This window comes from Dermacentor albipictus, chromosome 4 (assembly GCF_038994185.2).
Source record: "Dermacentor albipictus isolate Rhodes 1998 colony chromosome 4, USDA_Dalb.pri_finalv2, whole genome shotgun sequence".
Classification (NCBI taxonomy): Eukaryota; Metazoa; Arthropoda; class Arachnida; order Ixodida; family Ixodidae; genus Dermacentor; species Dermacentor albipictus.
Window position 1 is genome coordinate 180,069,624 of NC_091824.1, and position 25,005 is coordinate 180,094,628.

General features: G+C 48.4%; 1 protein-coding gene and 1 long non-coding RNA gene across 4 annotated transcripts in view; one reads left to right on the forward strand and one right to left on the reverse strand.

The window, feature by feature from the left end:
• The window catches only part of LOC135896262 (protein turtle-like), a 594,776-nt gene that overhangs the window by 217,678 nt on the left and 352,093 nt on the right, over positions 1-25,005 (forward strand). The window lies entirely within an intron of this gene.
• LOC135896259 (uncharacterized) lies at positions 4,306-16,596 on the reverse strand. 2 transcript variants are annotated; one of them, XR_010562653.2, is made up of 3 exons: positions 16,476-16,596; positions 16,099-16,317; positions 4,306-4,930 (listed from the first exon to the last, which is right to left on the reverse strand). It is a non-coding gene; the product is annotated as an uncharacterized lncRNA (long non-coding RNA). The 2 variants fall into 2 exon arrangements; XR_011514338.1 differs by having other exon boundaries at positions 4,306-4,935.

The window sequence follows — 25,005 nt, forward strand, 5'->3', positions numbered from 1 at the left end:
GCTTTAGCTGTGAGCGCGTTTTCGCACCGTGCCGCGAGCTTTAGGCTGCAGCATATGAGCATTTGACAGTACACTAGCAATCATTGTTGCGTGGACGCCATCAGAACTGTTGAAAAATAATTTCGTCATCGAGACTTCGACGCCTACGGCGACTGTGATGTGCCGTCGGGGCGATTCAATCTATTTTGTCTTCTAAGTTCTTGGACATCTCAATATTGTTTCTCAAGTTGCGTCGCACTGTATATTTATCAGTCTTCTCAGCGTGCGATTTCCCTCTGCTTGTTTGTAATCCAGTGCATTAATTCATAAGAGAAACATGACCATATCCCATGCCTTTCTTTTATGTGCGTCTTACCGCTCCATTTCCGTTTCAGTGAACTTGCCAGTATCTACCATCAAGTTCATAGACTAAACTGTCATGCCATTAACCGGGCAGCGGGCGCGGGCGAGCGTCTCAGTACTGTTAAGAACGGCCAGCTGCAGTGCCAGTTTGCCAGCCATTTACGCCAGCGGTGGCAACCTCATCTTGGAATTCCGCCGCCAACCTCTAGCCACGGCGTGACTAAGTCGACTTTGTGTCGGGAACAATACGCGCATCCTCCACTCCGTCGCTTCAGCTAGGATGCGTTCGACGAAGCAAGCTTTGTGCTGAAACCGCAACCGTTACGCTCTAGCCTCGTCGTCATTGTGACTGAAGGAGTTCGACGAAGCAGGCTTTGTGCGCAACACGACAACGCCGCGCTGTTCTGCTATGAGTGTGGGAGTTGCCGCGGGAACGCCGACGAAGGCTCCTTCCCACGCGCCGACCAAGAAGCAAGACAATGTGCTACCCGGGCGCGCTACCCGGGATGGCTCCGAGTTCTACGAAGCCCCTCTGACGTCGGCTCCGGACTATTGAACCTGTGTGTGTGTGTGTGTGTGTGTATGTGTATGTGTGTGTATGTGCATACACACACACACACACACACTCATGCGCGCGCGCGCGCGTGTGTGTGTAACCCGTCCCGGGGAGAGGCGGCCTGTACACAATAGAGACGTTTAGCTTGTACGCTATTCCGGTAAACGGGAGCGGTTTGGGCGGATTACCGGATGGTCGGGGCGTAAACGTGAGCGGTGAAGCCGCCTGGTGTTGTAGAGCTCTACCAGACAAACGCATAGCTAAAACTCCAGTAACTCACCATATCCTGCTTTGCCACTCGTGCAAGTTTTTGGCAGCGGCGTAATTGTGAACACGATTACGCCGCTGTCGAAAATTTACGCCTGCAGCTAAGCAGAATACAGTAATCAGCTCTGTGTTTGTGTGGTTGAGCTTTGCGCTACCAGCTGGCGCCACCGATCGGGCCGCTCACCTTGACGCCCCCGCTAAACCGGAAAACCGCCCGCGCTTGCCCGAATACCGGACGCGCTAAAGGTCTCTAATGACTGGAGAAACGTTTTCCGTCCCCTTGGTATCAAGGGGGGACTGAGTGCTTATAAGCCGCTGTTGTGCGGATGCTCGACACACTTTGTTAAGCAGTCATGTTAGACTGAGACACTCTCTCAAGCAGTCGTGTTAGACTGACGTACTTTCTCTCGCAGTCATGCTAGACTGATGAACTGCATGTAAATACTGTAAATAAGTCCAGATTCCTCGTTCTCGATGAGAAGCAGTCCTTCCCTTCATCAAGGTCCTCAGCGTGGATAAGTTGGACGACGGCATGGGCCAGCCACCTTCGAATTCATGCCGGACTCCAATCTTGACAACGGGTTACGAGCGATGGGATTGAGCCCCGAATCCTGACAGTACGCGTTTTCTGCTACTCACCGAACATCGCAGTCCCGGCGCCGTAGTAGAAATCTTCCTCGCCTCTGTGCTTGCTGCATACCCCAGTTGTAGCCGATGGCTGTCTGATGGTTCTAAGTTTTGCGAGCCAAGCTTCACGCAGCTCCTTGTCCTGCGGCTACGTGTGAATAAGGCTGACACCGGGCTCCGTTGCGTAGGTCCGGCACTGCGGCACCGAGAAGTAGCCTACCATGCTGCACGCCTCCAAAGGCACCCACTACCTATTATAGTACTTTCAAATGTTGTCAAGCAGAGACCCAAGGCGGTAAAGCCTAACCACTTAAGCAGAACCGCAGCGCAGCTGGGACTTTAAACTCGTTTCCAGCTCGCTTCGGCGCCTCCGAAGCAGCCGACGCGGCCGCTGTGTCCGCGTGATCCCTCATGCCACGTCACGCCGACGGTGGCGCCAGGGCGTCCCGGGGTGGAGCTAGAGGCCAATTGCAGCAGTGAGAACATTGTACATTACTATATATTACACTTAAAAACACACATAAACACAAAAAGGTGAATATTAAAAAAGAAACGTTTTACATGTTAGCTAAGTGCTTAACCCTGGTGGCTATGAAATCTTTTATTCATAGTGACCGAATGTTACCGGGTTGAGAATTCCAAAGCTCTATTGTACGTGGAAAAAGAGTGGACTTGAATGTGTTAGTACGGGCATAAATAGGTGTTATGTTCAAGGCGTGGGAGCTGCAAGTACAACTTGCGGTAATAAATGTGATATAGTTACAATTAGAGAAACCAGAGGTGGAGTTAATAATTGCAGATAAAATTTTTAAGGCTTCAGTGTGACAATGTGAATGTAATGGCTCAATGCTCAGTGATTGTTGAGCCTGTGTTAGTGAGAAAGTGCGGCTGTAATTTTGGCAAATGAAACGGATAGACTTCCGTTGAACGTTACTGAGCGTGCTTCACATTTTTTGTAGGGGAAGCAAACGACAGATGCATATTCCAAAACAGGGTGAATTAGCGTTGTGTATAATAGTAGTTTAGTATCGCGCGGCGTCTTAGCTAAGGTGTGGTGCAAATAACCTAATTTTTTTAGGCCTTTCTGTAACAGCTTCGATGGGGCGGCCGGAAGCTGGACCTATGGCGTGAGACCTAACGGCCGTTTACATATTCAATATGTTTAACCATGAAAAATGTTTGGTTAGAGTGACACCTAAGTACTCATATTCAGACACTCTTTTAAGTTGGATGCCATCCAGAAAATAATCAATTGATAGGGGGCTCTGTCTATTGGAAAATGACATCATGACTGTTTAGGACTACACTGGACTGGACTACAGTTGATGACTGGACTACATCAACTGGACTACAGTTGATGTTCATTTAAGACCTTTTGCCTGAAGCGCAGAAAGACATAAGGGATTGGGCAAGACGGTGGTAGACATCAATGGAGTTCATGGATTCGTATAATACGCAGTCATCTGCATAAAGTTTGACTTTAATTGAGGTGCTATGAGGTAAATCATTGATGTATATTAGAAATGATAAAGGGCCTAATACGGATCCCTGAGGAACGCCTGACCTAACGTCGACAAGAGATGAGTCCACTGAGTTAAACCAAACAAATTATGAGCGACAACGAGGAAAACTCGCAATTATGACAGGGATTAGGAAATATGGCGTTTAATTTTACCAGTAGTTTAGAATGAATGATAAGAGTCAAAAGCTTTAGAGAAGTCAATAAAGATGGCATCCACTTGATTACCTATGTCTAGCTGAGAAGCCATATCATGAACAAAATCGACTAATTACGTTACAGTGCTATAACCACGACAGAAACAACGTTGGGCAGATGTTACAACATCATTAGATTTAAGGAATTCGATTATATGTTTGGGAATAATGTGTTCTAATACCTTGCATGACTGGGGTGTGAGATATATCGGCCTGTAGTTAGAGAGAAGTTGTTTACTAACTGATTTATACAAAGGCAGGACTTTGGCTTTTTTCCATTTAATTGGTACTTCACCAGTGTCTAAGGATTTCTGGAAGATTATAGTAAGGTACTGTGTTGTCCATAGGGAGTATCTTACAAGGAAAGTATTCGGGATGTCATCTGAACCTGTGCACGTTTTAGTGGCGACATTCACGATTAGGTTTAAGACACCATGAGAACTTATTACGATATTGCCTAATTTATTACTTTGTGCATCATAACCAAACTTTGGAACTACATGGTTCTCAAGGGTGGAAACAGATTGGAAGTACGAGCTAAAAGGATTCGAAACAACGGTGCGGTCGTTAGTAATAGGGTCATTAAGCATGGAAGAGGTACTGCACATTGCACTTGGTAAAACTGATGTCCAGAACCAGCGAGGATTTGATTTATTTAGTAGAGAGCTTGTGATGGTTGGGGTCGGGCATGAAATGGATGGTAGCTGACCCGTGCCGCCTTCCCACTTATCCACGCTGAGGACGATGTTGAAGGGACAGACTTTTTCTCATCGAGAACGATGAATATGGGATTTATTTACGGTATTTACATGAGAACGTTACAGTTCATCAATCTAATATGACTGAAAGAGGAATGCACCCTGAGGAGCAGCCTCCTTAAATACACTCTGTCCTCCCGAGAACCCTAGGTGTGGGAAAAACGGCAGTTCACCGTCGACCAATTCGGAGCGTCCAAAGTCATCGTAGCCGAACGGCCTTTCAGGGAGAGGGTTTACGCACTTACTTCTGCACAGGTTGCACTGACCACACCAAGGTGAGAGGGCTCTCGCAGACACGGTGGTTGACCCAAGCAGGTGCCTCTTCATCCCTGTGTTGACTCCGCAGACAATGGCCGCCGCGTCTGTCCATGACTGCTAAACCCCGTGAAACGGCCGCAAAACATCTTCTCCCAGGATTTCCACCGCTTCAAACAAGCCGTGTCGGTGACGGCGAATCCACTAAGAATAGTTGGTCTGCCGACCGCGTCTATTCTAGCTGCACCGAGGGGGCGTTTACGTGGCACATTGTCGTCCCTACAAAACAAGTCGCCGCAGGAGATCGGGAAGGGTTCCGAGGTCGCTGCTGGGAAGCTCGTTACCTCCGCAGCTGCAGCTGGGTGGAAAATTTTGTAGGCCGGTACCCTTGCAGGCCGTTCGTAACAAGCTGCACTGAAAAATAGAAATATTTAGCATTGTTGTACGAGTACGAAGTTTCTCCTTCACTTTTTCAATAGGAACGCGAAACGCAGGACTAGAATGCTTTGATTTACATAGTTTACCGACATGGCGTGACAGGGGCAGGATATCTCGGTTAATCCAAGGAAGTTTACTATTTTTCTTTTTCGTTTTTAATGGAACGTAGTTATTGATGCACGATTTCACTAACGACTCAAAGCAATCAACAAGACTTTTAACATGACATTCGGTACTGAGTGGCAAAGAGTGGTCAAAGTTACCTGCCAGAGTATCAGTGATAGACGTATCGTCAACCTTGTTAAAATCGTCAAAAGTGGAATAGCTAAAGCATTCGTATGGAATAGGACAGTTAATGTGTATATGAACTGCGTTTTGATCCGACATTCCTTCCAGAATATCACAGTTAAAACCTAAGTGAGCACGGCTGTCACTGATAAACACTAAGTCAATATAGGGTTCTGTCATATATTCTTATCAACTAATTGTATCAGGTTATAGGACAAAGAAAACGTAATTAAGTTTCTACGAACAGAGGCACTAATTCCGGAATATCCAAGGGAAGGCCAGTGAATGCCGGGAACGTTAATGTCACCAAGAACGGTTAGGTTAGAATTGTCGAGGCTATGGTCATGTATAAAATAACAAATATTATAAAACAAGTCACTAGGGCTATCAGTGGGGCAATAAAGACCACAAATTGTTGAATTCTTCTTATGCCTTATGCATTAGTAACTTGCACCAAACCGATTCCACATTGGGAGGACCTGGTAAAACATGAGAGTTATAATCTGAACGCAAAATCAAAGCAACAACACCGCCTTTCTTATCCTGACGGTCATACCAAACAGCAATGTAAGCAGGAGGCGTGAATTCTGTGTTGTGAATGTCTTCATGAAGCTATGTTTCTGTAATGCGTATAGCTCGAGGAGAACATGAAGAAACTAGCGAAAGAAATTGTGAAAATTTGTTAGTTCTGCTTCTGGCATTACCGTTCCAAAGTGCAAGATCTTTGACAGAGTGATGGGATTGTCAACCTAGTGATGATGAAATATTTGGAAATCTTGCGCTACAATCAAAACCAGGAGCCATTAATAAACTATTTGAGGCACCGTCCCCGTTGTAACGACTGTTATCTATAAATAAATGATCGAACCTCATTTTAATAACCGAGCGCGCTCATTCCGCTGCTCAACCGAAGCGTCCCACAGCTTTTTGCGTACAGCACGCACTCTGGACCAAAATTCTTCGGAAAGTTTCAAGCCGGAAGTTCTCGGCTTATAAGCGCTTTTTAGCATCACTTGCTTATCGCTGAAATCAAGCAATTTTAAAATGATAGGGCGAGAATGCCCTAAGTGCACTCTGCCTAACCTCTGGAAACATTCAATACGCGGACAGTCAAGGGAAAGCCTAGTGAAAACGTTCGAAACTTTGTAGTGCAGTGTGTCACAATGCTCGTTATAATCTTCTGATATGCCTTGAAGGATTCTGTTATTTCTCTGTGAACGGTTTTCAAGATCGTCATATTTGGCAGTTAGTTCGGCAACAGTGCGCTTTAGGCAAGCCGCCTCAGAACGAAGCTGATCAAAGTCTTGATCGGGCAGTGCCTTCGAACACGAGGTTTCGAGAGGAGCCACAGGCAATTCCAAGGCATCTTCCAGCTTATCTGGATGTGCTCCCAATCTTTCGCTGGAATTCAGCCTCAATATCACGAGCCCTGTGAAAGTGTGGCAGCATCGAGCTTGAGGAAGATGAGGAGAACGGCGGCTGGCTAGGGAGAGGCCGCTGCCTAGGAAGCGGGCGCGTGGCTCAGAAAGCGCGCAGCCGGCGTGAAGGCCACGCGATTTATCCGTCCTGGAATGACCGTCAGATAGGGCCTCCTGCTCAGTAAAAATATGCTCCTGTTTATTGTGGTTCATCGTCGTCACTGACTTTGCACGCCACAATCCATCCGAATCACCTGCAGAGGCCGATATTGAGGGACAGTGCTTGTTCCCCATAAGTGGGAATCGGGTCAATGGGGTCTTATTGGCAGCTTGTAGGCTTGATTGGACTTATCGGCGCTTGCAAATCACAGCTGAGGATGGGGTGACACTGACCTCCGCACCAGCATCCACCAGAAAACGCAGGCCTTTGGTTTTGTCCGTCACGAAGAATAAGCGGCTGACGTCGGCGCTCGCATCACTCGTCTCTACTGGTGGTGCTGCGGGGAGATGTCCTGAAAAACACAGCGTGCCGTGCACTTCCGCATTGCGTTGCCCGAAGGTACGATGGTGCCAGCATTCGCCTTGCCGTGACGAGGACGGCGATCGGCCGCGCGTCGACGAAAATCGCCCGCGTTCGACGTGACTCGCGCGATGGCGAACTGGCTGTTTGCTGTAGCGATACCAAGTTGGGCGACTGCTGGCGACTACTGTATGGGTAACCTCAGCGAGAGAGCAGCCACGTCGCGCTGTGCTGCAGTGGTTGTTCGATCGCTGTCATCCGTGACGGTCGTTTCGCGCTGATCATTGGAAGAATTAATTGCGGTGGTCGTCAGCCACATTTTCGCGGACAGATTTGCATGTGCTGCAATCGCTATTGGCAGAGCGCGCCGCAGTGGGTGCATGCGTGCGCCAAGTAAATCGAACGTTTTTTGTTTTTTTTTGGGGGGGGGGGGTGTCTCGGTTTAGTCGGGTTTACCAACGCATTCAGCACATGAGAAGTTTCTTTCCTAATATTTTTTTTTCATTTTACGTAGCTCGTTTCAATTGAGCCTGCTTTATATAACAATACTATCCCTGAAAGAGTGTCAAGGTAAATCAGATATGCATAACCTTTCGGAAGAGTGAACGTAAATATTCCTATAATTTCTGAAGGAATAAATAACTTGAATTGTTAGTGCATCTCTTCCCCAAATCACATTAGTTCAAGGTCTCCTCTGAGTTCGCGCTTAGACGCACGCTACTCAACTAAAGGTGCAAACACGCACAAGCACTCCAATAATGCGCTATAGGAAGCGGGACAATAAATTTGGTTGCAAAGGAGCGTCATCAGCATCATTATCAGCTTGGTTACGCCCACTGCAGGGCAAAGGCCTCTCCCATACTTCTCCAACAACCCCGGTCATGTACTAATTGAGGCCATGTCGTCCCTGCAAACTTCTTAATCTCATCCGCCCACCTAACTTTCTGCCGCCCCCTGCTACGCTTCCATTCCCTTGGAATCCAGTCCGTAACCCTTAATGACCACCGGTTATCTTCCCTCTTCATTACATGTCCTACCCATGCCCATTTCTTATTCTTGATTTCAACTAAGATGCCGTTAACTAGCGTTTGTTCCTTCACCCAATCTGCTCTTTTCTTATCCCTTAACGTTGCACCCATCATTCTTCTTTCCTTAGCTCGTTGCGTCGTCCTCAATTTAATTAGAACCCTTTTCGTAAGCCTCCAGGTTTCTGCCCCGTAGGTGAGTACTGGTAAGACGCAAATGAGCGTAGGAGGCAGTTTCTTTTTTATGCAAGCACTCTCCTTATTTCTCTTTTCTTTCTCTTTGTTCTTGTTTATTTATTGAAGTTTCTTATTATATTTATTTTTAGAAATGGTGGTTCACCCAGAAAATGCGCAATGCAAATTACTACGTAAAAGGCTATTTCATAAATTCCGTGGCATACAAGGTCGCCATTTTTAGTTCACTGTTGGGGATACAGTAACTTTACAGAAATTTCGCGTTGCAGGCTGGGGACGTGTCAGCTTCTACGGGTTGCGACATTCCTCGTACAGACCAAGGATGCTGTTTTTGCACAGTGGAAGGAACGTTGTCGACTGTATAACAGACATTGATGCGTCTGCTGCTACAGGCAAAACATTGCAAAGTATCCCCAAAGTTGAGCGCCGTCACCGCCAAGTGCCAGGAACGCTCTTGCCCGTACACGTTGACGCGTCCAGTGCTACACGCGAAATCTTGCCGAAGTGATTATATTCGCCACAGTGAACCGCCACTTATGCCCAGGGCTTTATGAAATTGTTCGTTTCTTTTACGTTCCGTTTCTAATCGCAGTTTAGCTTGCGCAGCTACCTGACTCACTGAAGACTGCCGGGTTGGCGGCGTCGATGGGGCCATCGCGACCAGCGACGCGCTCATCTAGGGTGGTGGTGGTAACAACTTTATTCAGATTTTGCTCAGTTATGATCTGGCAGGCTCGAGTCCTAGGATGGCCCCTCACGAGGAATGACCCTTTCGGCCGAGGCAACGAGGGCTTCTTGTAGTTTTTGATCCGGCGTTCTGAGCAGCTCCTCTCACGTCTGCTGTGAGGGAGCTGGCAGGAGCGAGCTGGTAGGGGGTAAGCCCTCGCACCCACAAAGAATGTGATTTTGGGTAGGCAATGTTTAATTTCTGCAGTTTTGATATATTGGGTTCCATTGCCCGTTGGTAATTATGGCCAGCCACTGTGGGCTGGGGAACGACTTAGTATGGAATCGACGCAGGATCAAGGCTTGCGCTCGCGTGATGCTTGCGTTTGGAGGCGGGTAGATCCGCCTTTTTTGCTTGTAGTAGTTTGTTATATCGTGGTATGTCGTCGGTGCCTCATCCATGGGATCCGAGTCTGAGGGGCACACCTCCCGGTTCATTAGACCTCGGGCTACCCAGTGCGCCTCCTCATTTCCTTGATTCCCTGAATGGGCAGGGACCCACACGAGTTCAACAGTATTTTCATTTGTAAAGTCCCGTAGCACTCGCGCTGCGCCGACGCCTATGCTGCCTCTCGAATAGTTGACAATTGCCCTTTTGGAATCGCTTATGATAGTTTGCATGGTGGGACGATCAGTTGCACACGAACCAGCTCCTTTACTCATCGTATGTACCCAACGAAATATTCTACAACACACCGCTGTCTTCATTTGCTCCTGATAGATGATTTCAGAGCAACTTACGAACACTCGCTTATATTTGCTTCAACACAGTAGCACAAGCTTTGTTTACAGGAGCGGTAAAACCAGACACGGACACAGGAAAGGCAACAAACCGCCCTGTGTCTCCCTCCGTACTGTGCCTGTAGCGGTTTATTCCCAATGTCTATCCAACTGGCCTACAACTTTACCTTGCAGAAAAACAGAAACTACGGGAAACGAAAACTCTAAGCTCAGCAATTTTTAAAATTTATGTTGAAGAAATAAATATTGAAGAACAATATAAACTAATATCGGTACATTTTGTATAATGTTACGTAGTCTACAGACGTTTAAATTCGGGGAATACATGCAGGCGTGTTATAAGAAAAGTGCACTTCAGCTGCGTAGCTTTGGCTGCGTTGCCACAGAAAGTTGTAGTCGGGTACAGTTAGAACTACATGTGTTTTACATTGCTTTAAAATAACTTTCTGTTCTGGTCGTTGCTTAATTGTTGCTGAACGCGTTGTCATTTGCAGTCATTATATGATACTTAACTTCTTTGTGAATTCTGAAGAAAGTCCCTGTAGGAATTCGGGAAGTGCTCATAAACTTGAGAGGTTGTATCATGGCCTTACACGATAACTCACCATTGCCTACTGCCGCGCACCCCTTCTGTAGAGTATTGCAGCGAGGCGAGCTAGCGAACTTAGCTGGTTTTTATTTTGATAATTGCAGTGATAGCCGCCGCTCTCTTGATAGCTGACAAAAAGCAGCCTTTGTGTAAGGCAGCCATCCTAATGAAGTTGGTCACGTTCGTCTGATGAATGTTTGCCGAGCCTGTTATTAGTCAGAGATAATACAGCTAAACTACCGTGCTTCGCGTCTTGGTGAGAGGAAAAGGTGTGTAAGAGAATGAAGTCTTTATAAGCGATGGCAAACTTGTGATATATACGCTTGTCGGCATTCTCTTCCAGAGGTCAAGTCAGGGTCGAGGTTGAAATCACGTAGCCAACAGTATGAAATAAGCGATCATAATTGGTTCGAGAAGGAAGTCAAATTGTACAGTGAAGCCGCCCTGACGAGCAAAGCAAGGAGAAATGCGAAAAAGTGTATCCACATACATTCCTATCTATAGAAAAGATTTTCATGAAATAGTAAAGGCAGCAGTCAACTCTGCCCGCTCTATTTTCATTGGTCCCGTCTCACTCCGTGCCGTCTCAGATCGTGTCACAAGATGACCACGTACCGGGCATTCTTCCCTCTTTCTAAAAACCTTTTATCGTGAGAACCACTGGGCGTACTCTTTCTGTGGATGCGCGAATTCTTTCCCGTGTTCGCGCAGCGCACCCAGGACCGAGATTTTTGCTCCAAACGCGTAGCCACAGCAGATCACAAAAATGACCAAAATAAAGGAAATCCTGCTTTCAGCGACGGCTGCAGTAATGTTGCAGCCATTCGCAGCGTGTCTGCCATGTGTACGACCTCCCTTCCCACCCGTAATGCGTCGACTTTCAGATGGCACGTTACTCTTGTCCGCCGGAACTCTTGAGTTTTCAGTGATGTTCGGCTTTTTTCACGTTGTGTCTGCGCCTCTTTGTTGCGCCGTCACGGATTTTGTTCTGATTACTTTGCCGATATCCTGTTATCAGCGGCCACAGCGTGTCGCTGTGACCCAAGTTTCAAGTCGCGCGGAGCGTTCTAATGCTACCTTCGGGGCAACGTAGATCACCGCGGTCACTGGTTCTCCTTTCGCGCTTTTGGCGCAGGACGTGGGAAGCGCGAATAAAGCGGGTTGGAAGAAGAAAGAAAACAAAACCTGTCCGTGCTCCCCTTTTTTGTAAGCCTGCCCTCCATTTTAAACTCCTGTCACGTCCTCGTTTTCCTTTCTTTTTTTTTTCCGATCGAAATGGCGTTGCTGCTTCAATGGCAAGACGAGTGGCTTTGCAGTGAGAAAGAAAGCGCTTTTCTGCATTTAGATATCATAAAACCTCTGTGTCTACTTGGTTGTGTACATCGCTGGCCTTAATATGGTCAGCCAAACAGATAAAAGTGAATTATTGAGGCTGTGCACCTGCCTACGCAATCTAGATGTTTTGTATAATCAACGTTCACCACGACTGCGATGGTAGGAACCCTTTTAAACCGTACTTTCTGCTGCCGCAGCCCCATTAGGAGGAGCTCACATGCAGGCTGCATTACTGCTTAGGCATTTACAAACTTGCCATCTTTGGAAATGCAAGAAAATCTTGCAAAAGCCGGGTGAATTCATGATTGAAAAATTGTGCTGATCCCACGCACTAGGGGAATCGATGTAAGTGAAGCTTCCTGGGCTGTTTGCTTTGATTAACAGTAATTAACGGTGATGTTGACGGCTACTTGTTAAACGTTTTGTCCAACACGGGAGTGGTGAGTTGATGTTAAACGTTGCCTTGCGTGCAGCACTGCTGTTTGTCTGCGTAGCACGCAGTGTTTGCTTGCAGCGTTGTTGTCCGCGAGACTTCGTAACCTCCGAGAGGGTCGAGCATATTCAATGCCTCACATGGCACATCGCATCGTAGCAGCAGTATTAAACTTTAATTCAATTCTGGACCTGTACGCGCCAAAACCATAATCGAGTTATGAGGCACGCCGCAGTGGTGAACCCCGGATTAATTTTGACATACTGGTTTTCTTCAACGTGTCCCCAAATCTAAGCGCAGGAAACGTGTTTTTCTTTCGTCCCTGTCGATATGTAGTTGCCGTGGCGGGGATCAAACGCGCGACCTCGAGCAATGCCATAGCCTACAAAATTATTGCGGCGGGCACAGAAGTGTTGATATGACGTGTGACCGCTTCCGTAGTGTCGCATAGACCGTACGGAACTCTGTAATGCAGCTCTGCCTTGGTAGGGCTGTTATTTATTCGTTTCGCGACTGCGTCAGTTCTACCTCTCTGCCTCATCTCTGCCTTTCTCTCTGCCTCATCTCCCCCCTCCTCTCTACCGTTCTATCTAGCCTCCCTCTGGACTTGCGCATTAGTAGAAAGGTAAGCGGTGCAATTTATGCAATGAATATTTCGGGGAGTCACGGATCAATGTAGCTGTCAAGGGGCTACGGTGCAGAACTGAACTCGCCTGCGCTTTCGGGTAAAAAAGTATTGTAGGTACGTGGATGACACTTTTGCTGAATTCGGTAAACATAGTGCAGTCTCATTTAGTTCAGCTAAGGAAATTCGAGTAAAGCCATCCCAAGGATCTAATGTAGAATGAATAGCCGAAAGCCTGGCCGTAAATCGATTTTCTAAGCCTTCGGCAATCTCTTCTAGGGAGGCGCTCCGTTCCTGCTGGGTCAAAACAATTGAATCTAATGTTAAGGGTGTTGGTAGCACCTTCCTAGCACGAAGGAATGCAAATAAAGCACGCTTATTTTCTGAATTAGATAGATAATTGTAATGTCTAATATCGTATTCCTCTTTGCCTTGATTAACAGTACGCTTAAATACACCAGCATGAAACTGATAATTTTTCCAATTTGTCGGGCACTGATTATGCAGAAGCATTTTCCAAGCGGCCTTTCTTTTTCTATAGTCCCGCGTACACTCATTATTCCACCAACGACAAGCGGTGCCTTTAGCCGAAGGGATGCAAATTCAGCTTGCTTCCGGGAATACTCTAGAATTGAGCAAATGGTTGAAGCGATTTCCTTTTCATTGGCATTGGCAAGTTTCGAAATGGCAGAACGCAAGAAAGTCTTAAATTTCGTATGGTCCATAAATGTGCATGCCTGGTATTCTAAAGATGTTATTTGACAATTGATTTCAAATGACACAGGAAGATGATCACTGTTGGTTGCTGAGTCAACCGCTACCCACGACAAAACCTTGATGCCAGCGCTACAAAATGTCGAATCTAACACTGAGCGGAAGGGTCCTCTAGCAAACGTTACTTGTCCTGTGTTCTGACATGAAAGGTGACTATCAATAGTCCACTCCCAAAGTCGCTTACCACATAAATCTGCTTTTAGCCCCCACGACACGTGATGCGAATTAAAATCCCCTACAAACAAAATTTATTTTAACGCGATAGCGTTAAGGAGCTCGTGTCGCAGAAAAGCCGGTGTCGTCGGCGTCGGGTGTCGGCGTCGGCGGCGTTGACCGTGAGCGATAAATCACGGCAGGCGCTTCATAAATAAAAAGCAACTTCCAAGATTGGCCCGGTGGAATCGAACCAGGGTCTCCGGAGTGTGAGACGGAGACGCTACCACTCAGCCACGAGTTCGATGCTTTCAAGCGGTGCAAACGCGCCTCTAGTGAATGCGGTGTTGCCTTCTAAACGAGCCGTGGAAAGTTATACTGCGGTGTATATCGGTAATTATGAACATGTAACGTACAGAAGTCACAATTACACGAGTTGCGAAGTGCGTTTCCGCTGCATTTCTTCTGCGCTTTCCGCACACGCAGAGCCATCTTGCGGCAAACACAGAAGACCCCCTCCTCTCAATGTACGGCGCTGCCCCGACAGGAGGCGCGCCGCGCGCGCATTGGGACCGCTGCCAGGCGCGTCGCGGGACTCCCTCTCCCCTGACGACGCTTCGCCGTGCTCCCGGTTTAGATTACTATCTATCTCTCTGCCCGTGCCGATCACGACGTTTGGCTGGCGTAGATCGTTTCCCCTCCGAGACACCGAGTTCTTTGGTTCGTTTCGTTCGCTCAGGCGCACGTTTCGTTGCCGCGCCGAACGCTGCGTTGCTCGACGCTCACCGCGTGATAGGTGGGCGCTAAGTCCGATGCGGGGCGCATCGTAAGTGATTGCTGTGCCGTAGCGCATTGTCTTATACCCCTTGGCGGGTCGACGGGAACGCTGTCGCGTCCCACTCTTGAAGGCGAAGCTTAAGCGTCCTCCAATTTTTCGACAGGCAGCCACAGCCCTATCAAGTTGACGTGTACTTTGCACACCGCTGGGGAAATAAGCATTTATAATTGAAAATGGATGGTATCCTGGGAAACATAAATCTATGGCCAAAATTTCACAGTCGCAGTCCATGATTTGAAAAGAAATTTTTGCCTTGTGACAAATTTTACTGGAAACAAGTATCATTAGTCCTCCACCTCACGAGTCTCTATCTAATCGGAAGGACCAAAACCCTTTTAAACGAAACTTTTTCTCTGGTGAAAGCCACGTTTCTTGAAGAAGTAAGATATCTGGATTGAACTGAATAGATAGGCAAGATAAGTCTGTTGAAGCTGAAAATGTAGAACGACAGTTCCACTGCAGCACTTTCAACTTTCCAATGGTGTTCAACGCACAGCAGGGGCAACTGCCGCCTTTAGCATATTTTCTGTAAGCAAAGGAGTTGGTTGATACTTTTTTTATTTTAGTTTCATAGTTTTTGAAATTGGGCACCCCATACATTTGGGAGCTCGAGTGTCAAGTTCCATGTCTGTGACACTGTCTGAATAAGAGGGCTCATCCTCGCGTGTTTGGACTAGCAAAGTAGTGCCTGTGGTATGTTCTGCAACTGTGGAAGGCGTCTCTACCTCGTTGCTAGGCATTCGAGGTGTGGCGTTAGATACTGGGCACTGCATTGGCGTCTTAGTGGGCTGCATTATTTGCATCATGTGACTGGAAATGATTTGCGCTAAGCAATCAGAGAGACTGGATATCAATTTATCCATAGCTTTAGCCATTGCTTTTTCTACAGCAGAGTCAATTGCTTCTGAGAGGTTAAGATTCATATGCTTGCAGTGTTGCGCGCTGTAACACCAGAGTATCCGAAGGCCCTGTCTTTGATAACTGAAATTGCATCTCTTCGGGAGCAGCGACGGCGGTCGATTATTTCAAGAATTTGTATTTCTTGAGCGCGAGCTGAGCAGTTCGAATAGTCTGCTGGGTGTTCTCCCCCACAAGGCAGCACTTTTGAGATTGAGTACAGCATTCACTTGAAGAATGACCATTCCCACAGGTGCGGCAACGCTAGCTAGACTTACATCCTCCTGCGCCGTGCCCGAATCTCCAAGAATTCTTACACTGGATTGGAAGTGATGCAAGCGGCTCTACACGGAGCACAAGAGGCCACACTTTTATTTCAGATGGACATGATGTGCCCAGAAGCGTTGCAATAACAGATTCTGTCGGAACCCTCTCGTTATTTGCCAGTCGATTGCAACGGTAGATAGCAATGACGCCTGCTGCGGATAGCTTGTCCAGGGTTTCAGCAGGACTTAATCGGGAGTCTACGCCCCGTACAAGACCCTTGGTGCACGCAAGGTGAGGCGGAATGAAAGCACTCACCGGGGTGGAAGCGAATTAAGTGCATTTCAAGAGGTCTTCTACACAGGTCTGGTCGGGTGAACGACACACTATACTCCCCGTCTGAACGCTCGCACATCAGTGATGATCTGGAAGTGGTTGGACGTGGCCTTAAGAGCCTTCTGGACAGCCTGTGGATTCGTGATCCTGATGGAACCTCCATTGGTAGGCACAAGCGCCACTGGAATGGTGCTGACGCCACTGCGAAAAAAAAATAAATCTATGGGCAATTCATTAGGTGGCAGGGATGCTGACCAGGCGGATCGCGCCTGGCCAGGAGAACTGGTCGACATCGGCTCAAGACGGCTGACGCAAGGAATGCCAATCAACCAGGAACTAAAATACGGTTAATGAGGCACCTTAAACCACCCGATACTCAGCCAAAACACCACTGCAGGTCAACGAAACGGTCGCTCTGTCGAGGCCAACAGGAACCAGGGACAACCAGGGAGCTGCTTCTCGCGTTTCGCTCGCCTCGTGTTCGTGCCACTGCTCGCGACTTCGTCGTCGTCTTCTTCCACAGCTGGCTTCGATGACGCTCATCATACCAGCGTTCGCACACTGCCCCTCCCTCTGCAAATCCTCTGACGGCATTGGCCCACTGTCAGTCGGTGCGGTTATTTCGATCTCAAATTCTCTTCCTCAGTAAATCGCTCGCGCCTCCGTCGCCGTCTTTGTTTTCCACAGCTCGCTCCGATGCCGCTCAACATGCTAGCGTTCCCATACTGCCCCTCCCTCTGCAGAGCCTGTGACGGCATTGGCCCACTGCCAGCCGGTGAGGTGACTTCGCTGTCAAATTATTTGCCTCAATATGCCGCGAAATGAAAACACGAATGTATATAACGAATGTATAACATGAATGAACGCGAATAAAAATAAATTATTCCGTGTGCGTGCCTTTCGTCATGATCGCCTATCAAAACAATGAATGTGTTCGTACCTCTGTTCAAAACTCTGTGTCACCTCTTTGTCGTGTGCTATACAGCTTCGCTGTTCGTCCACCTTCCCAGAGTGGAATGGCTCCTGATTTTTTTTAATGAAACGCCGACTTGTAACATAGGGTATGTGCAAACAGTTCTGCGCTAGTTTTCAATGAACATGTAGCGCCGTATCTGCTACGATGCCAGAGAGCGCTCATAGTAAGAACAACGAAAGAAATAGAGAGGATAGCTTGGCGTAGGCTTCATTATTAGCTCTGGAGCTTACGTGCCGGTCGTTTTTCCTTTGGCGCTCTGCATTGGTGACCTAGGACTAAAACATGACCGAGCTTAGCAACAATGCTGCACATCAAGCCCTCGCCGTGTCGAAACCATCAATCGAGTCAATCCCTCGCCTCCCCGACATTGCAGAGGTGCGCTTTCAGCTAACATCCTTTTGGACGCAGAATTCCCAGGGGTATTTTCTATAGGCCGAGGCACAAATCTACCTGCACCAAATTACTTCACAGATGACATAGTACTGCAAAGGGATCTCGTAACTATCACCTGAAGTAATCAATGACCTCACCGACGTCTTCGCTCAGCCTTTAAGGAAAACCCGTATGAACGCCTCAATGCAAAGATCCTGACCCGTGCCTTACTTTCGGAACGCAGTCACCTGCAACAAATCTTGACGAGTGATTAATTTGGTGCTAGACGCCCCTCCCAAGTGCTGCACTGGATACGGCAGCTCTTGGGCGAAGGCAACATCAATACCCACAGCGCTCTGCACGAGGAACTTTTCCTGAAGTGCCTTCCCCAACCTATTCGCCTCGTCCTTGTTGCCGCTGATGACACGACGCTAGACCGCCTGGCTGAGCTCGCCGATAAGATGCTTAGCTACCTGACGTGAGCCATTGCTTCAACTCACCAGCCCAGACGACACCAGCGCTCTTCAAGTCGGCGAGCTTCGTCGCCTTCCATCGACACGTGGGTAACACACCTCAGTTCCAGTGATTCTGCTGGTGTCACCTGTTTTTTGCTCACCGTGCTAGGAAGACGGCCGCACGTGAACCCCTTCCTTCGAGCTGGCCGCCTGCTTACAATCCGCCTTTTTCATGGCGTTACGGCACATGTGCCCTGCCGTGGCGGATTAGTCGCAAAACGTTTTGGAAGAGACGCGCGCGTTGCCGCGTGGCCAGATATCGGGAAAAAGTACCCCGGAAAAAAGAAAAAAAGAAGCACACGGACGCCCACTACAGCGAATGCTTGGGCTGTGTACCGTGTTGAAACTCTACTGGTAGCTCGACGTCGGTGCGGTGCCGAAAACGTGCGTAGCGTAAGACTGCAACTCCACTTTAAAACAGAAAAGGGTCAGAGCCACGTAGTTGCCGCCCTGCATTGACGGCTGTCGAATTTATCGATAAACCCCTGCGTTACACTTGCGCGACCCTTCAAGAAGACGCTGCTGACGCAGTCTTTTGCAGATTCAACCCGCTCTTGCTGGTGGTGGCAGCGCATGCCTGACTTCACGTACTCGTTTAAGGTGTGGTAACACTGGGTTGATAAGTGATCGACAAGACGCTGACGCCGACGATTGAATGACTATGCAGCACTATGTCACTCAGTCCACTTGATCATAATAGACCGACATCAACGACGCAAGAGATGGGTGCAAGTTGTCATACAGCGCGATGGGCTTTCTTGTCGACGGCGCCGACAAAATCAGCGTGCCGACCATGATAGCTTGACGCAACCCTGCGCAATCAGCCATTGAACCGACAAAGCGATAGCTGCAGCTCATTCACTTGTATATATAATTATTTGCGCTCAAAATGCGTCGACATGCCTTCGAAGTTGAAGTCCACACGCTTCACTCCTCTCAAGCCGTGCACGTGAAGTTTGAGCCAATGTTGATCCTCTTTAGCGAAGGTTGGGTTAGACCTCACCCTGCCCAGTTCGTGCACCCGCTACCTGTGGACCTGAACTTGAAAAATAAGCAGTCAGGACGAAGAAAATTGCTCTCATAGCTCACTTGTGGGAGTTGACAACTACTATTCACTTCGCACGGCACGTAGTGTTAAGAACGGCCAGCTGCAGTGCAAGTTTGCCACCCAGTTACAACTTCTAGCCACAGCGTGACTAAATCGACTTTGTGTCGGGGAACAATACGGGCATCCCCCACTCTCCGTCGCTTCAGCTAGGATGCGTTCGATGAAGCAGGCTTTGTGCTGAAGCCGCCACCAACCTCTAGCCTCATCGCCGTTGTGACGGAATGAGTTCGGCAGGCCAACTATTGTTCCCAAACTCCCCAACGCGCTACCCGGAACGGCTCCGAGTTCTACGGGGCCCCTCTTACGTCGGCTCCGGACATTCGAAGGTGTGTGCATTTGTTTGTGTAGACCGTGCTGCGGGGAGGCGGTTAGTTTGCGATGACGAAACGAACGTTCTCATCACCTTGTATCGGGAGAGGACCGAGTGTTTAAAAACCGCTGTTGTGCGGCTGCTCAGGTCACTCTCTCTCAAGCAGTCATGTTAGACAGATGTACTCTCTCTCAAGCAGTCATGTTAGACTGATGTACTTTCTCAAACAGTCATGTTAGACTGATATAAATACTGTAAATAAATCCATATGCCTCGTTCTCGATGAGAAGCAGTCCTTCCCTTCATCAACGTCCTCAGCATGGATAAGTTGGACGACGGCATGGGCCAGCTACCTTCTAATTCATGCCAGACTCCAATCTTGACAATGGATCACGAGCGATAGGATTGAGCACCCAATTCTGAAAGTAGGCACAATAAGCGGTAAGCGGTGACACAGCAATGTGCCAATATCTTGTGCTTTGGTCACCGTTCCCGACGCTGCCGGTCGCATTCGCGTAGATGGCGGGTCTATGTGCGTCGTTATGCTGACACATTTCATAATTCCAGAGAAGCACTTTTCACCTCTGCGTCAAACGGGAACGAAGAGACATTGCATTCGGTACAGCAGCATAAGCTCGCTCAATTACCAATGGTGTCAGCGATCGCATCCGTGTTTTCGCGATAGAAATACACGGTCTATAAGTGAGGGCTTATGCCGAGCACAGGTTTCTCTAATAATAGTTTATCGTATGCGCAAACTGTAAGTATGATGAAGTTAAACAAAAAAGCGAATCAGTAGTCTGGATCACAGTTGTATTTGTTTAAGTGGCTCGACTGTTCATATTGACTCGTCTCAGGGTGGAACAATACGGCTCATATGAGCAGATATGTATGTTTTGCTACGTTTTGAGAACAAGCGATGCGCCGTTTCTTCAATATCTGAAGCTAACAGCGATCTGAAGCTGTAGATGTAAACAAATGCACCATTTTTGCAAATCCGAAGTGGAAGGCTGGGCTCGAAGGCTTCTGTAATTCGCGAAATGTTTAGTGAATGTGTAAAAGGAATACAGAAAGCGATGTGCAAGCGTAGACATCAGCGACAACGAGCTCTAAGGCAGCAGTGTCGGCAGACGGAACTCAGCGTGCTTTCATTGGCCGCGCTGTTACCACAACAGCGCATTCGGGCCTGTTCACCCAGTATAGTCGATGGGTGAACGACATGCTGCCTCGGAGAAACCATTAATCATCAACCGCGATCCACAAAACGCACAACCGACGTACACTGAACATGGGCGCAAATACACAAATCAGCCGGCGAAATCGCCGGCACCCTCCCAAAACGTTTCAAGTGGCGTGTGTCAGAGGGCAGCGCAGGAACATGAAAGAGGCGGATTACGGACAAGATTGCGGGCATACGTTTCCTTATCGACATGGGCGCCTATATTAGCGTAGTGCCCCCATCCAGAAATGATTTGTTATTCGAAGCCTCGCGGACAGTCTCTCCGCACCGCAAACTCCTCTGCCGTAGTGACATACAGATTTCGTTCACTTACCATTCACCTCGGATGACGTTGCACGTTCCTCTGGATTTTCGTCGTCGCTGACATCACCCATGTCATCATCGGTTCAGATTTCCTGTCTTTCTTCAACCTTAACGTAAGCATGCGGTGCCAACTGTTCATCGCTGGCAGTGCTCGTCTGTCGACCATTGGATTCTATCGAGAGTTGATTGTCGCACTGACATTTAAAAACTTGTGCCGTCAAGTCCTTATCAGAGAATCCTGGCCGAGTTCCCCGAGGTCACAAAACTTTGCATTTCGAACAAACGCCCTAACCACATGGTTACTCACCACATCATCACACGTAATCCCCCCACTTTCTTCTCGTCCTCACCGCTCATTCAACGAGCGTCTCGCCGTCGCTCACCGGGACTTTGAGCACATGCTGCAACTCAGCATTATTCGTCCTCCATCCAGTGCTTGGGCTTCGCCACTGCATTTGGTACCAAAGAAGGATCCTAATGATTGGCCTCCGTGTGGAGGCTACCGTACTCTCAATGCTCGAAACGAGCATGACAACTACCCACTTCCCCATATTAAAGCTTTCACATCTAATCGAAATGGGTGCACATCTTGGGCAAAGCAGTTCTGGTTACGGCGCAACACCAGATACCAGTCGAACCCAACGACATTCCCAAAAGTGCCACCACGACACCCTTCGGTTTATTCGAGTTTGTACGCATGCCTTTTAGATTGCGCAACACCGGACAAATATTCCGACGCTTTATCGCTGAGGTGACACGAGCTTTGCCTGCAGTCTTCGTGTGCATTTACGACATACTATTCGTTAGCGCCACTCCGGAAGACGACGACCGTCACTTGCGTGAACATTTACAATGTCTGCAACAGTATGGCCTCGTCGTGAATCCACAGAAACGCGCTTTTGGAACCGCCAAGCTAGATTTAGTTGACCATCGCACATCGAGGCTCTCAGGAATTTCCTGGTGCTCAACCCTCTTGGCTAGCTTCGTGAGTTCTTGGGCGTCGTCAATTTTTCACGCCGTTTTATTGCGCACTGCGCAGCTTTCTGCAGTCGATCACCGACCTATTGAAAGAGCCGCGGAGCTTGTATTCGACAATACCATGGCAGCCTGAGGCTCAGGTTGCCCTTCTAGCTGCTAAGCAAGCCGTCGCTGAGGCAACTCTGCTGGTACATCCCCGTTCTGACGCACCGACTAAAGTAATGGTAGATGCCTCCAGTCTGGCCATCGGAGCGGGGTTACAACAATATATTGGCTCTGAGTGGTGCTCCTTGGCTTACTTCGCTCGGCAGCTGCAATCCACCGAGACACGCTACAGTGTCTTCAGTCGTGAGCTGTAGGCCATCTACTCCACTATCCAACATTTCCGCCACTTAATAGAAGGACGCGAATTCCACGTGATGACTGACCATAAGAATTTGACTTGTGTTCAACACGAACTCCTCAAAGTACCTCGCGCGGGAGATAGGGCATCTTGCATACATCACCTAGTTCACCACGGATATACGGCATGCAGGTACGTACCCAAGATTTTTTTTCGGGGGGGGGGGGGGGGGGAGGGGGCAACACAAGGTAACTGTCCCATGAAAAGGTGAGGGGGGTGTATTTTCACTAGTACAAATGTGAATAATGCCCGCCGTTCGCCATAATGACTTGTAAACCCGCAAAAGAGAAATGAAGTAAGGTGTATCTCACAGGTACGCCTGTGAAGTACACCTGTCCTTTACTTGGCAAACAAGGAACCACATCACATGGACTCACGCAGGAATGAAATGCAGGATGAACACTGCCAAGAACAAGTAAACAAGTGAAAGTGTAAAATAAAAATGTCTATTTGCGTTTTCCTAATTGACTTGAAAGAATTGTAGATAAATATATTAATATGCGGAATATTCACAGTTGTTTTGCATCCATCGTTTACTGCTGTACCAAGTTAAGTGCCAAAACAGATTCAAATTGTTATTTGGGAAGTTGCGTAACAATGCGTGGCAGCCAGTCCCGTACAACGGCGTAGAGCGCAGGGCGCTCTGGTTCCAGAAGTACTGCGCCCACCACGGTAGGTTTCAAAAATACACACATAAGCACACCAGATAAATGTCTACGTCAGGCGGATCGACTGATAACTGTAGAAGCGTCATTCAAGACACATGGAATTATTGTCCACTTCCGGTGGTGTTCTTTCTACTTCCTGTTTAAATAAAAAGATGATCCATAAATATTTTCACAAACTACGGTTAGATTTGTTAATTTTCGCACTTCCTACTTTTTTGGCTGTTGCCTCGGCTCTCTTCCTTATTTCTCAACTCCTTGCGACTCTTGTTTCCAGCTCACAAATTTGCACGATAAGTGCTGCACAATTAGGGAAAAATCAGACGAGGTAACGGGTGACGTTCATATTTCTTGTGGGTTTAACAGTTATTGTAGGGTTTGATATGATGGACGTTTTTTCGCATGATTTTATTTTCCACCTTACCTGACCGATATCGCGGGTATATGGTTCTGAGGATCTGCCAGCGTCGCGGCGGGCCGCCGCTCGAGGAAATAATGAAGCAAAAGGACAAGTTAAACACAGCTGGCGTTTTGTCCGGCCGCAACTCGTTCCACGAGCATACAGACCAGGTGACCACGAACCGCATCCCTTTCCTGGTCCCTGGATCAGTCTAAGCAAAGAAGGCTGAACTAACGAAGCAAGAGCGATGCGCATGGCCGTTGCAATAGATGGTGACAACCGAACGCATCTCGAGCTAAGCACGCGGGCACCAAATCGATGAGAAAACTTGCCTTCACACCTCAGGAGATGCCAATAACTACCGCCATCCAAAAGGAGTGAAAAAGGCAGCGAAATGTTGACCGCCGAATAGTTGTCAAGTCTCAGGATTGCTCAGGAATAGTTGTCTAGTCTCGGGACGTCGATTGATTTGGAGGCGCTTTAGGGATGTGTGTGAGGGCGAAGGGGGTGCGAGGGGGTATGTCGCTTAATTTCTGGGGGGGGGGGTAGGTCTGGGCCCCCCCGGGCCCCCCTTGGGTACGTGCCTGATGGCATGTGAAGAGAGCCGACAGCGCAGCAGCCGATGTCCTGTACCCTGTTGCGGCGATGGGCTTCACTTCTACTGCTGTCGACTGGCGCGCGCTATAGGAGGCACAGCGCAACGACCCTGATCTACAAGCGTTACGCCAACACCCCTCCTCTATTCACCTCGAGCTTATTCGGCATTCATCCGCGCCGTCTTCTCTGTGGTGCGATATGTCTGGGCCTCTTCCGCGCCTTTTCATTCCGGCAATGTACCGGTGGGCCATTTTTCACTCTCTACACGACATTGCTCATCCTGGCATACGGGACGATCAATACCTTGCCACGCAGCGCTATGCACTTGGCCTCGTGTCAGTGCAGATATTCGCGCATGGTCCCGTTCCTGTATTGCGTATCAAACAACCAAGCTGTCGCGTCTCACTATTGCTCCACACCAACGGTTTCTGCCTCCCGAATAGCGCCTCGACCATGTCCATATCGACATAGCTGGCTCGTTTCTTCTTTCGCGCGGCTACTGTTACATTTTGACTATAGTGAACCGTTTCCCACGGTGGCCCGAGGCGCTCCCCATCGTTGATGTCATCGCACAGACAGCGGCACGCACTTTTTTTTCTTCATGGGTTTTATGTTTCGGAAGTCCAGCTATTTTAACGACTGACAGGGATGGCAGTGCGAATCTGCATTATTTGCTTCACTTGCCCGCATTCTGGATGTGAAGCACTGCCGCACTACTGCGTACCATCTGTCTGCTACAGGCATCGTCGAGCGTCGTCATCGGCAGCTCAACACAGCTCACACAGCATGCCGTCATCGTGAACAGTGGACCGACCACTCGCCATTGGTAACGCTTGGCCTTCGGGCTGTCCTTCGCTATGACCTTGCGTGCTCAACGGCTGAACTGGTTATTGGTGTCCCTCTACGTCTTCCCGGCGACCATTTCACCACAGAAAAGACAACTCCTCAACATCAATCCTATCTTCAGCGCCTCCACGACTGCTTCTGCGACCTGCAGCCTAGGTCAGCCAAACAAACAACAC